Raw genomic sequence first — 12,946 nt, forward strand, 5'->3', positions numbered from 1 at the left:
ATTTAGTGATAAAAGGTGTCCGACAATGTGCCAATCTAGAACTCTTGCAGTTCCATGTGGATACTCATTTGTAACGCTTTTCTCACAGGTTACGGTTCGGTTGTAGTTATCACGTAGGACTGGAGCATCAGGTGTAGTGCATGCGATTCTCAGAGTCCATGTAGTGTCTTGCATCAACCCACTCTTTACAGAGAAAGCGTTGGTTTGGCAGGCCAGGAGCACCCACAGCAAGGCAAGTCCCATCCCCTTCATACTGCTCTACGTTCGTGGTGTGAGCCTATTAGCAGGAATATAAACAGGTACGTCAGAATTATGCAAAAGTACAACATAAGTACTTCCAACACCTTGACTTAACACTTCCCCAGCCTCAGGCTTTTTGTTAGGAAGGTGCACCCACACCTTTTTTCCCGTGCTACCGAAGCCTCCTTCCCCCCTCAATGTAGTGTCTGGGAATTGCTTGCTCTCTACTACTAGGGGGACAACTGCTCGTTCACAAATCAATTGTGCAATTCGGTCATATTTGGTTAATGGTACTGCAGATGCACCAGCATTATATAAAAGTACCGAAACAGTCCTTCTATAAACAGGATCAATCATACCTCCCAATATGTCAATGCCTTGTTTTGCCAGGCTGGATCGTGCAGCAATGCGTCCATAAGTACCAGCCGGCAATTTGATGCCAATACCCAGCGAGATAGATTTGGTTTGACCCGCCGGTATAACATCATCTTCACAGGTAGATAGATCAAGTCCAATGCTGCCTGCAGCGGCTTGCACAGGCAGCTTAGCTTCTTTGTCGGTTTTCCACACAAGAGTCTTTGTAGATTCCACTTTCTCACTTGTCAGTCTCACAAAGGGTGTCTGGCGATTTCCCAGTGGACGATTGTTCAGCTCAAACAGTGCTTGTGCCAGATGTTTGGACCACCCCTTGAGAGTGTGAGTCTTAGTCAGCTTCTTTATTTGTTGCTTGAGCAGCCCATTGCTACGTTCCACCAGAGCAGAGGATTCTGGGTATCGGCTGATGTGCAGTGTCCATTTTATGCCTTGTTCTAGTGCCCAGTCTTGCACATTGTGTCCAGCAAAATGGCTGCCTTGGTCTGATTGGATTTCATCCGGGATGCCATAGTGTCTGATGAGGTATTCCATGCCTTGCAAGATAGCCCGTTGATCTGCATGGGCGGCTGGATAAGCTAATAACAGTCCAGAGTATGTGTCTACCATGGTCAGCACATAATGCTTTCCATTCTCGGGCGGTAAAGGGCCAATGTAGTCAACTTGCCATACGCTAGCAGCTCTTTCACCTCTTCTCAAAGGGCCTTGAGGCTTTCTCTCCAGAGGGTAGTGCTTCACTTCACAGCACACGGAACATTGGGAGGCAGCTTGTCTGGCTTGATCCATGGTAATGGGCAATTGTCTCTTTTTTGCCCAATGATAAGTTCCTGTTTGCCCTAGATGCCCTGAGGTTTGGTGTGCCCAATCCGCCATCCCTTGCAGCACCTCAGCTTCTTGCGGTGTTGTCACTGGGCGAATCTTTGCCATTTGGTCCACTTCATTGTTGAACAGGGCAGCCAGTGAGGTGTCAGGGGGCATGTGTGCCTCGACATGCCCAATGCAGATTTTGCACCTCTCACCTTTGCACCACATCTCTTCCCTGATGTCTGACCCTCCCCAGATCGGCGTGTTCTTGATCTGCCAACCATCTCTTCTCCATGCCGGTGCCCAATGTGTCAGGCCTTGATATGTGGCCCAACTGTCTGTGTATATGTATGCAGTCTCTGTTTCCTTCACCTGTTTAATCACGGAGGCCACTGCCTGCAGTTCAGCATACTGACTTGATCCTCCCACACCTTCTCTCATTAGCAGTGTTTCTCGGTGGGGCTGGAATGCGACAGCTTGCCAGTGTCTTTGCCCTTTATCATACTTTGCGGTGCCGTCCGTGAACCATGCAGACTTTTGTTCTTCCTCTGTCAATGTATCATAGGCGGGTGCGACTTTGAAGGGAGATTCTGGCAACGCCACAGGGGTGTTTGGTTCAGGCATCGCATCCAGATCTACTGCCTCCAGCATTTGTTCTTGCAGTCTGGAAACCCCTGTGAGGCCAGCTTTCGCACGTTGCTGTAAATACCATTTCCATTTGACATGAGTGGCGTCTTGTGCTCTGCCACTTTTCCCGCTTGCAGCAGTGTCACGCACCCAGCCCATGATTGGAATTTCTGTGCAAATTGTCACTGGTTGCTCGCCTGTGATTCTTTCAGTTTCAACTAGAGCCCAGTACACTGCAGCAACTTGTTTCTCAAGCGGAGTGTATCTTGTCATAGGATCTGTGAGTTTCCTTGACCAGAACCCCTGTGGCACTCTTTTCTGTCCTTGCTTTTGCCACAAGCTCCACACAGCCACGTCATTGTAGACAAGAATTTCCAATTCAAAAGGATCAGTTTTTGTCAGGGGCCCCAGCGTGATGTAATTTTGCAATGCGTCTTTAGCCTGTTGGAAGGAAGTCTGTTGCTCTAGGCCCCATGTAAAGTCATGTTTCTTTCTGGTGACTTTGTAAATGGGTTTCAGTATCAGGCTTAAATGAGGTATGTGATTTCTCCAAAAACCCATTAACCCAATGAATCTTTGTGCCTCTTTTTTATCCGCTGGTGGAGCCATCTGCTGAACCATATCAATTACAGGGTCGGGAATTTTCTTTACTGACCCAGACCAGATTGCACCTAAATATTTCATCTCTTGAGCAGGCCCCTGTACCTTTTTGGGATTTATGGCCCACCCTCGATTTTGCATGTGTGTGATCAACTTTTCAGCAGCGTTTTCTACATGTTCTTTCTCAGCACTGGTCAGCATGATGTCATCAATGTAATGAGCAATAAATACATCATCCAACTGCACCATCTTTAAGTCTCTGGCAATCAATCCATGACACAGAGTGGGACTATGCACATACCCCTGGGGCAATTTAGTAAAGGTAAATTGTCTGTCTCCCCAAGTGATAGCAAATTGGTCTTGTGATTCAGTGTCAATATCAATGGAGAATAATGCATTGGCCAGGTCAAGGACCACATGCCATTCACCAACTTCTCTCGTAAGGTTTTTAATCAGGGTGATGATGTCTGGCACCGCCGCAGCTAAGGGCGGCACCTTCTTGTTCAAAATGCGGTAATCAATCGTCAGACGCCACGCCCCATCCGGGCGGCGGACAGGCCAGATCGGCGAGTTGAATGGACTGACTGCCGGCCTCATTATGCCAGCTTTCACCAATGACTCAATAGTTTCACCAATCTCTTTATGTCCTCCTGGCAACCGGTACTGTTTCACGCACACTGGGTCAGCAGGAGGAGGTAAATGCCAGGGGGACCATTTGGCATGCCCAACCACAACGGGGTTAACAACTCTCACATAGATTTTTCGATTGCCAAAAACAAATTCGCCTAAATCTGTAGTCACACTTTTGCCCAACAACACATCCATGCCAAGGATGTACTCCGGTATATCTGCAATCAAAACATTTGCTGTGAAAGGCAATCCCTCGCCAATTGACATTTTTACATTAAAGGCTTTTGCAACAGTTTCTGCTCCCCAATAACCATTGACCAAAACTCTGGGATCAGATCATTTACTGGGATTGCCATTCAGAATGGTTACCTCAGCTCCTGTGTCTAATAGAGCCAAAACATGTTTTACTTTCTCATCCAAGTACAATGTAAGTGGCACAAAAGGGCGTCTGTCTCTGGGACTAGTTCTCTTTATTAACCGTACCTCAAAGACAGAGCCAGCCCTTCAATCAAAATGGGGTCTGGGACCTCCCAATTGTCCTTTGCCAAATCAGGGTAACCTTTTGCTCGCACTTTGGGCTTCAACACCTCCTCTTCAGAGAGGGTGCAGAGGGCTTAGTTTTTCCCAATCCCTGTCTTTTTAATTTCTTCCATTTCTCAAGCAGCACAGATGTGGGTTTACCGTCTATCTCTTCCCTTGAATTCCCGCTTTTAGCAGGTCCACCCACATTTGTCTGCGTGTGATCTCGACAGTATAAGTTTTCTCTTTAGACTTTACATTTTTGCCGCGCTTTTTCTCTGAATCATTGTTTGCAGCCACTAGGCACGCTGCTTTACGCACATCCAGCCCTTCTAATTGCCCTAACAGAAGTGCCACTTCACCAATGGCTTTGCCTTGCGCTGGACCCAGCAATGAAAGCAATGCGCCCTTCATGTGACTCGGTGCATTTCTTAACAAACGTGCACGCATGCCAGCTGTAAACAACTCCATGTCAGGCCCTGCAAAATTTGCACTGTACAGTGCACACTGTAAACCCATCTCTCTAAGCTGATCTGTTGCTTCAGTTAGTGATTGCCAACCGCCCCGACTCTCTTCCATATCCATTGGACTCCCATACAGAGTCATTAGGGCAGTCTGAAGCCAATTAAACAAGGAATGAGAGCCTTGCTGCCCGAGCGCACCGCGCACTATCTGTTCCAACATCACATTAGTAGTGAGTGAACCCATCTTTAACAGTTCTTCTGTGGTTAAGAAGATACTATCGGCACCGGTGTCCCAGAGGCGAAGGAACCACCTCAGAAGTGCTTCACCTGGCTTCTGTCTAAATAACTTAGCAATCTCTAAAAGCTCTGTCTGTGTATAATCACAGACAATCCTTGTATTCTGAATATTTGTACCGCCAGCTTGGCCTTTTGACTTGTTAATGATTAACGGCCGCGCTGGATAAACACATTTCTTTGGAGCACATTCCAGCCCCTCTTCATCAGAACAATCTAATTCAGCAAGCCTAATTTCAACAGACTCATTCCAGTCATATGCTTGCTCAGTTTCGCTATCACTGACTTCGCCCGACCATAAATTTGGGTCCCAGTTATCTTTCCTAATTAGCGCGCGAATCCTTATCTTTGACGGATTGCCCCGCCGCTGTGTGCGCTTTTGCGTGGCTACACGCACAGCTAAAGATGCACACCTGTCCTCCATCTGATCAGCCCGCTTAACGGACGATTCAAGGGTCTCTCTCATAATGATTTGTTGCTCTTGGAGCAGGGAAATCTCGTCTGTTAATTTGCGAATTTGTACATCTTTAAGCAATTCATTCTCATGCACCTTTCTGAGCGCCTGCAGGAATAACCAGCCTATGTTTCCTGCTGCCTTTAGCTCCCTTCTGCATTTCTCAAGCGGTAAACTCTCCAAGCACTTACTAATTACCGCCGGGGAAACATCATTTTCAAGCATGTCCCATGCCCTCGGTGCCGAGTACCGATGCAAAATATCTGCCACACCCGACCAAGCATTTGATGACGGCCATCCTGGAATGTGATAGAGTGCACTATCTTCCCCATTGCATTCATCTTTTGCATGTTTTTTCCAGAATGGCATCGTGCTCGTAAACCCTGCTCACAGCGCCAAATGTAGTGATAAACAGTACCCGTACCTCCCTGGGATCCAGCCCTTTGTGTAAAGTAAATCACTCCTAATTACCTTCCCACACAAATAAGGTTTAAGACGCACGATGAACTCAGTCTGGAAAAAAGCCAATCACACAGAATATATGATGCTTGCATTTATTATCTACAGTATCTAATGAGAGCTAAGCAGCAATTTACAATAATGTGGAAATAGAAAAGTGCAAGCTATATAATGCCAATTATCAATCACAGATGAATATGCAATTATTTGGTCTTACGCTCCTAATGAAATGTAGATGAAGGTACGATCTGATCACACCCAGGACCCTCACCGCTACAGGTGCCCGGCACTCCTCGGAAGAGGAGGGGAGGACTGGCCAAGCCCCCACAGTCCTACACCAGAGCGGGGATGTGATGCTAGGAGTCTCGGCCCAGATAGTGCACAGCTGGTCGTCCAGGCACTGTTCTTCTTGATACGTGTGTCTTTCCAACAGCCCAGGATGAGTCCTCCCTTCCCTGGTCCAAGTATAGTTCTCTTATTAGGAGCTGCACGTCAATCATCATGACGTGTCAGCTCTTCGAGAAGCTTCTAGGCTCACCCTTCCGGGCAGTAAACATGTTTCCGCTTGTAAAGTTACAAGACTGGAAACAGCCAGTCTTGGCTCCCAGGCTTCGGGCACTGTGTTTTGAGAAGATCTGACATTCTTGCCTTATCAGTGCACCTGACTCGCAGAGCGAAGACGAGCAAAGCTGTGCCTGGCTCCCAAGGGCTGCATAGAGCCTCTTGCAAATGCTAGATGTTTTATGTCTTCAGAAAAGGCCTTCGCAATTAACCCCTTGCAAGCATGCAGGCTCACCCAGTTCGAGAGGCCTGGTTGATGTCAGCATTTTCCTCCACGCTTCGAATAGGCTCTAATACACACAATATAGCTCAGTGGGTTAGTGCAAATGCAGGTTACTGCAAGCGCCTAGCAGCTTATCACGACAGGTGTCTGCTCTGAGGCAGGTCCTTTGCCGCATAGCAGATGCCATGGAGCCAGAGCGTCCTGCCCTGAGACAGGAGCAAGCGGGCACGGCATCATCATCTAGCTCAACTCAGACCAGCCCCCTTCGCAGGTCTGTGCACACCTTGCAGCGATCGGACATGCCGCCACCAGATGCGGGAAGTGGACAGAAGTAGATGGGGCAGCCTGATAAAGGCAATTGACACAGTAACCTGCAGCATTTGCTTGGACACCATGTGTGGGGTAGTTGTGGGGGGAGGGGGAGAGGGTGTGTGGGGGAGTTGTGTCGGAGGTGGAGGGGGGAGAGGGAGTGTGGGTAGTTGTGGGGGAGGGGTGGAGGGAGAGGGTGTGTGGGGGAGATGTGGGGGGAAGGGGGAGAGGGAGTGTGGGGGAGTTGTGGGGGGAGGGGAGAGGGTTTGTGGGAGAGTTGTGAGGGAGGTGGAGGGGGAAGAGGGTGTGTTTGAGGTGGAGGGTATGAGCACTTTGTACTATTTAACTGTTTAATACACCCGTTGTGTAGCAGACAAAATACTTGAGTGGACATTCCTCATTGCATATGTGTCATTTATTGGTCTACAATGCATAGTGTACATGTACTCCCACACCCAGTGCCCTCTGTCCCACTTTAATGGCACCCTCTGCACCCATGTGGATTAGAAATATTGTCCAATTACAGAGTGGCGCACAGCACGTCCCTCCTGTGTATCGGCAGCGCGATGATGTGCACCCACATCTACTTCATCCCCTTCTTCATCACCTGGTGGTTGCAGTTCAATGTCAGGGGGCAGGGGCACGTTCCGTCGGATACACATGTTGTGCAGCATGACACATGCCATGATGATCTTGGCCACCTTCTCATGCCTGTAGAGGAGTGCCCCACCCGACCGCCTAAGGCAGCGAAAAACGTGCCTTCAACAGGCCAAAGGTCTGCTCGATGACCACACGGGTATGGGTATGGGAACGATTGTAGTCCTCCTCGTGCCTGTTCTGCGGGTTTCGGACAGGGGTGAGGAGCCACGGCTTCAAGGGATAGCCATTATCACCTGCATGGGAGCAAAATAAAGTATGTGGTAGTTGATTCATGATGGACAGCTGTACTTATCTCAAATGCCTGCAGATATTTGTTGGTCACATGCACATGTCCCTGGTTGTATGCACACATTTTTCCTTGCCCCAATGTGGGCTGTCCCATGGTCTTATGGTGTGGATTGCATCTTCAAGATGATACACGGTGTCCACTGCCTTGATGTTGCTCATGCATTGTGGACGCATACCGCTGTGTTTGTGATATATATGTGATGTGTAGTGTTCCGTATGATTTTCTTACTGGCAGCGTTGGAAGTAGTCTCTGCATAATTTGGCATTCAGCACTGATTATTCCCATGGTGACATGCTGAACTACTGTGGTGGTGGCCTTGTGACAAGCAGTGGATTCCCTTGGTGGTTTTGTTTTGTGCACTCTCATGGATGCTTGTCCTGTGTAGTGATTTGCTGCAGACATTTACATTGTGAATACTCACAGCATGTTGCTGGATTGTGTTACGGAGGGTGAGGTCTGATGATGGGTGGTGCACGTGTTGTGGGATGTGGGGTGGTTTAAAGTTTGCCATGTTGTGATAAGTGTGCAGCTTACTTCATTGCTATGGGAATTGGTGATCATGTTCAGTTTGGGATGCTTTGGGGCAGTGTTTTGGGATGTGGACATCGTGCTGTCCCCACAACAATGACACCATGGTGGTGTGTGCATCTCTCCCCCCATTTCACTGCCATGTGCCTGTCATGCAATTTACCAAGCAGCCAGGCACTTCGTCCTGCATTTCTCTCCATGTAGCGTGGTAGCGTGGAGTTCCGCAGGACCATTGAGTCATAAGTTGATCCGGGAAATCGGGCAGAACAATGTGTGATGATCTTGCTGGAGTCACATACCATCTGTACATTGATTGAGTGATATAGCTTACGATTGCGGTACACCACCTCTGTTGCATGCGGGACCACCAATTCCACATGGGTGCAGTCAAGTGCACCAATACAATTTAGCATGCCTGCCAGTGCATGGAAGTCAACTTTAGTGTCAAAGATCTCACTCCTGGGCAGTCCGTGGTAGGGATATGTAGTCCTTTGTGTGCTTCAGGAGGGCACCCAGCACTTGGTTCAGCATGCGAGAAAATAAGGGTTGTGATATGCCATGCATGTGCCCAACTGTGTGCTGGTAGGTGCCTGTGGCCAGGAAGTGGAGCACAGACACTACCTTCAGTAGAGGTGGAATGGCGGTGCGTATTTCAATCAGGCTGACAATGTCGTTGTGTATCATGTCCACAATGGTGGTGATGGTGTCCCGGTCAAGACGGTACAGGGTGTGGATCTGCTCAGGGGTTAGGTTGAATGGACTGGCTCTGATGCAAGGGATTGGGGGCTGCCTGCGTGGTACCACTGGCTGCACTGGTGGGGCTTGCTGGGCCTGTCTCACCCTCCTTCTCCTCCTGCGTCTCCTCTGTGGTGCCTGTTGTTGTTGCTGGTGTAGCAATGCAAGCATGTCCTCCAGCCCCAGTATTGCTACTACAAGTGGAATCATTTTGGTGTGGTGAGGGATGTGGTGTGTGGGTGTGCTCCTTTTGTGCTGGGCCTGACTCCATTGCAACCACCTGTGCTGATTGTGTGCACCTGTGGCAGTTGGGAACACTGCACATTGCTGTTTGCGGGGGGTTCGCGATGCCGTTATTGCCGGCATCCCGGTACGCCTCATTACCGCCTTCATGATGCCGGTATTTGCATGTCCGCCTGACTTGTGATGTCCTCCTGTTAGCGCCATCCCACTACTGCCGGGCCCGAGGGCCGCGTGCCCGCACGCATGCTGGTACGGGGGAGCACGCTATCAGCGGTGGTGCTAATACCGGCTTGTTGAGTCGGAATAGCCCAGAGCGGTATGCAGTGCTGGTAATCCCTCACCAGCATTGTTTTTCCATTACCGCCAACCTCGTAATGACCCCCCCATGTCTCACAGAATATGTTCAACTATTGGGGCTTTGTTCCCTATTAAGGGAGCACTTCCCAGGGATGTTGCTACGCCCATCACTCTGTATTTAGATTTGTACTCTTGACATACATAATGGGGAATGCAGTGGTTGATCTTCTTTTAACCACCATCTTGAGTCAGCCCTCCTCTACCCTAAGTTGGGTCACATTCCTTCTTAGATGCCATGAAATCCAAGAACCAACACCTTCAGTCATGGCATTTTGGAATTAAGCTCTGCATTGCTATAATGTATCCTTCCTTCGACTACAAGTTTAATGTTGTTCTGTCATATCTGTCTTGGTAGCCATGAACCTTCATCCTGATTCGGGGTATTCTGGCATCCTGTTCTGCATAGTTATAGACCAGCCCTCATCTACCTAAAAGTTGATTTCTGTTCCGGCATAGATGCCATGTTAGCCATGAATGTCCCTCTTGAGTCAGGGCATGCTGGTATCAAATGCTAGCCCTCGTCTTTCTAGACATTCGTTTACATACCATCATGCCTGTCATAATAGCCATGAAACTCCATCTTGTTTCAGGTCATGCTGGGACCCATGTTCTGTACGGCTACAGGCAAGCCCTTCTCTGTCTCCAAGTTTAATTGCATTCAGTCATATCTGCCAAGTTAGCAATGTACCTCCATCTTCATTCAGGGCATGCTGGGATCAAATGATGCATGGTTATAAGCTAGCCCTCCTCTTCCTGATCCATCATAAATATCACGATAGCCATGAATCTCCAGCTTGTTTCAGGGTGTGCTATGTTCTACATAAATGAAAGAACAGCTCTTTTCTACCTGTAAGCTCAGTTGTGATCCTGTTTAGATTTCATGATAGCCATGGACCTCCACCCTGTGTCCGGCCCTATCGGGGTCATACTCTGCAGGTCCATCCTCATATTGACAGCAAGAGCTTTCCTCCAGACCTGCTTTATGCCAAATATAGCCTTCTTATATTCTCAGCATATCCCTAGGAGCAGTACATAGTACTGAGTTTCAGGCTTCTCCTACAAAACCTGGGCCCTCATTACAATACCGGCGCTAAACCATGGCTCTATTAGCACCATGGTTGGTGCAGGTATCGTAACGTGTCCGCCAAGGTGAAATGGGGAAATACCGCCCCATTCCAAGGTTGGCGGGGCGGTATTTCCCCATTCCCATTTTTGCCCCATCGGGAATAATGGGAATGGTGAAGGCGCTAAGTACGGTACCGCAAATTGCGGTACCATGCTTACCGCGAAGGTCCCTTTGCGGGTCCCTACTTCAACGGCTGGTCTAGACCAGCCGTTAAGGTCGGGTCCCGCAAAGGGACCTCGTAATTAGGCGCTAATGGGTTAACGGCGCCGCAGCCTTTTACGTCGGCGTTAACCCATTAGCGCCAGGGTCGTAATGAGGCCCCTGGTCTCCCTAAGTACAGTCTTACTGCTTGCACTCATATTTTGTTTTTTGCTGATTTGTATCAGGTACAAAAGACAGGCCTCCCGATGAATGCACTCATGGTTGGTGTCTCCAAATTGGATTTTTATTTGCACACATTTTAGTTATTGAATGCCTCTCTCTACAGCACAATGGAGGCCCTCAATAGGCGCAGGAGTTCTAGAGAAACAGTTACCCGGGACACTGACAAAAGAGTGGATACAGGTCGGGCAGGGTTTAAAAGTGTGATTATTGAGTTTGCAGATGACCAACACAATGGGACACAGCTCAGGTAAAAGTTATAAAAGAATGGATAGATGCAAAGTAGGCATACATACTAAAGGAAAGGGGAATACTATATACAAAACAATATCTGTGGCCTCTTCTTGCACAACACCACACACCTGGTCCTGAAAACATGGACTAAACAGTGTGTAATATAACAACATATATAAACTTATATTCATAAATCTTTTGCTCACAGCAAGAACAGATACAAATCTTGTGGGTGAAAAATCATAGTAATAAAAAATGTACACAAGATAGGTCCACAATCACATAAGACAAAAAACATGTACTATTACACATACATTCACTAATCACAACAACACGAAAAACACAATAGGAAAACAAACATATAAGACTACTCCCATGTGTGGCCTAACTGGTCACTGGATGCGTGGTAGTACAGGATTAACACAACTGTTGAGGTTGGGTTGTGTATAATATCACAGCATGAGATGCACACTTATCTGTGGGATTTTGTAAGCAGTAGAACTTTCTTCACACTTCAAGAGGAGATGGGAATAGAGGAGGTCTCGGATATTGGAGGTCAATGGCTGACAGCATGTCTTTGAGAAGTAGAGTTCGTATTTATTTGCAGAATTGCAGGATGGGGGGGCATCCAGATGTGTGCTGCTCTAATGTTCCTTAGAATTGATGCATGGCATTGGCAGGATTGGTTGCTTGTTTCTCCTCCCTGCATTTGTTGCTTTCCAATCTGGTAATGACATGTTTTGCGTTATGACCCCTCTGGAGAAGCTGATTTTTTCTGTCAGGAAGTAGGGGGTCTTGGTGGTCACTACCTTAAGAGGTGCAGGTTATCTTGGAAGTGATGCAGGCTTGGATGACTAACCAATGCAGTTGTTTACAAAGCAATGTTGTGATGCGGTAGCGTTTCTTTGCTCCTTTGATGAGACAGCGGCAGCATGATGGACGGCTTTCCCCAGTACCAAGGCGAAGGCAGAGACTCCTGCAAGGACAGTGCCAGCATCTACGTGGGAAAGCATGACAGTTCTAAATCCAGGGTCTGTAATGAAATTCTTGATGTTATAATGACGAGTGAGCTGTTATCAGGCCATTTGTGTTTTATTCATATGTGAGCTTTGAGGGGAAGGTTGTTTTTGGTGCTGCTTCATAACGACATGGAGCCGGCCCATGCCACTGCAGGAGAATCAGTCAAACTTTATGTCTAAGAGCCATGATAGGAGGGAGCTTTGACCTCTGAGAGCCATGATAGGAGGGAGTTTTGACCTCTGAGAATAATGATAGGCAGGAGCTATGACCTCTGAGAGCCATGATAGGAGGGAGCAGTGACATCTGGGAATCATGAAAGGAGGAACTATGACCTCTGAGAGCCATGATAGGTGGAAGCTGTGATCTCTGAGAGACATGATAGGAGAGAGCCATGATAGGGGGTAGTTTTGACCTCTGAGAGCAACGATAGGCCGTAGCTGTGACTTGTGGGCTGTCAGACGTCTCATATTTGTACATAATATAAGGAAAGTCAACCAGAGAAGAAAACACGGACTCTTGTTCTGGACTATGGCATGAACACAGAAGAGTAAGGTCTTCAACAAGTCCTCACTAGGAACAAAATCCAGAATTTTACAGGATTACTAAATTAGGGTATGACAAAAGTGTGACTATTAGGTCTCAGCCCCAAGGACTTTGAGAGGGATTCATTTTGGGTGAGGGGCTGGAGAGTCATGCTGTCAAGATTATAATGTATTCTAACCCTATGCGGACCCTTTAGAATACTTTTTGTTAGTTCTTTGTATTAGCAGAGAAGGACTATATACGTTTAGCTCGGATAGAGAGATTTCCTGGCACC

Source organism: Ambystoma mexicanum, chromosome 1p (assembly GCF_040938575.1).
Source record: "Ambystoma mexicanum isolate Mex_15411 chromosome 1p, UKY_AmexF1_1, whole genome shotgun sequence".
Taxonomy (NCBI): domain Eukaryota; kingdom Metazoa; phylum Chordata; class Amphibia; order Caudata; family Ambystomatidae; genus Ambystoma; species Ambystoma mexicanum.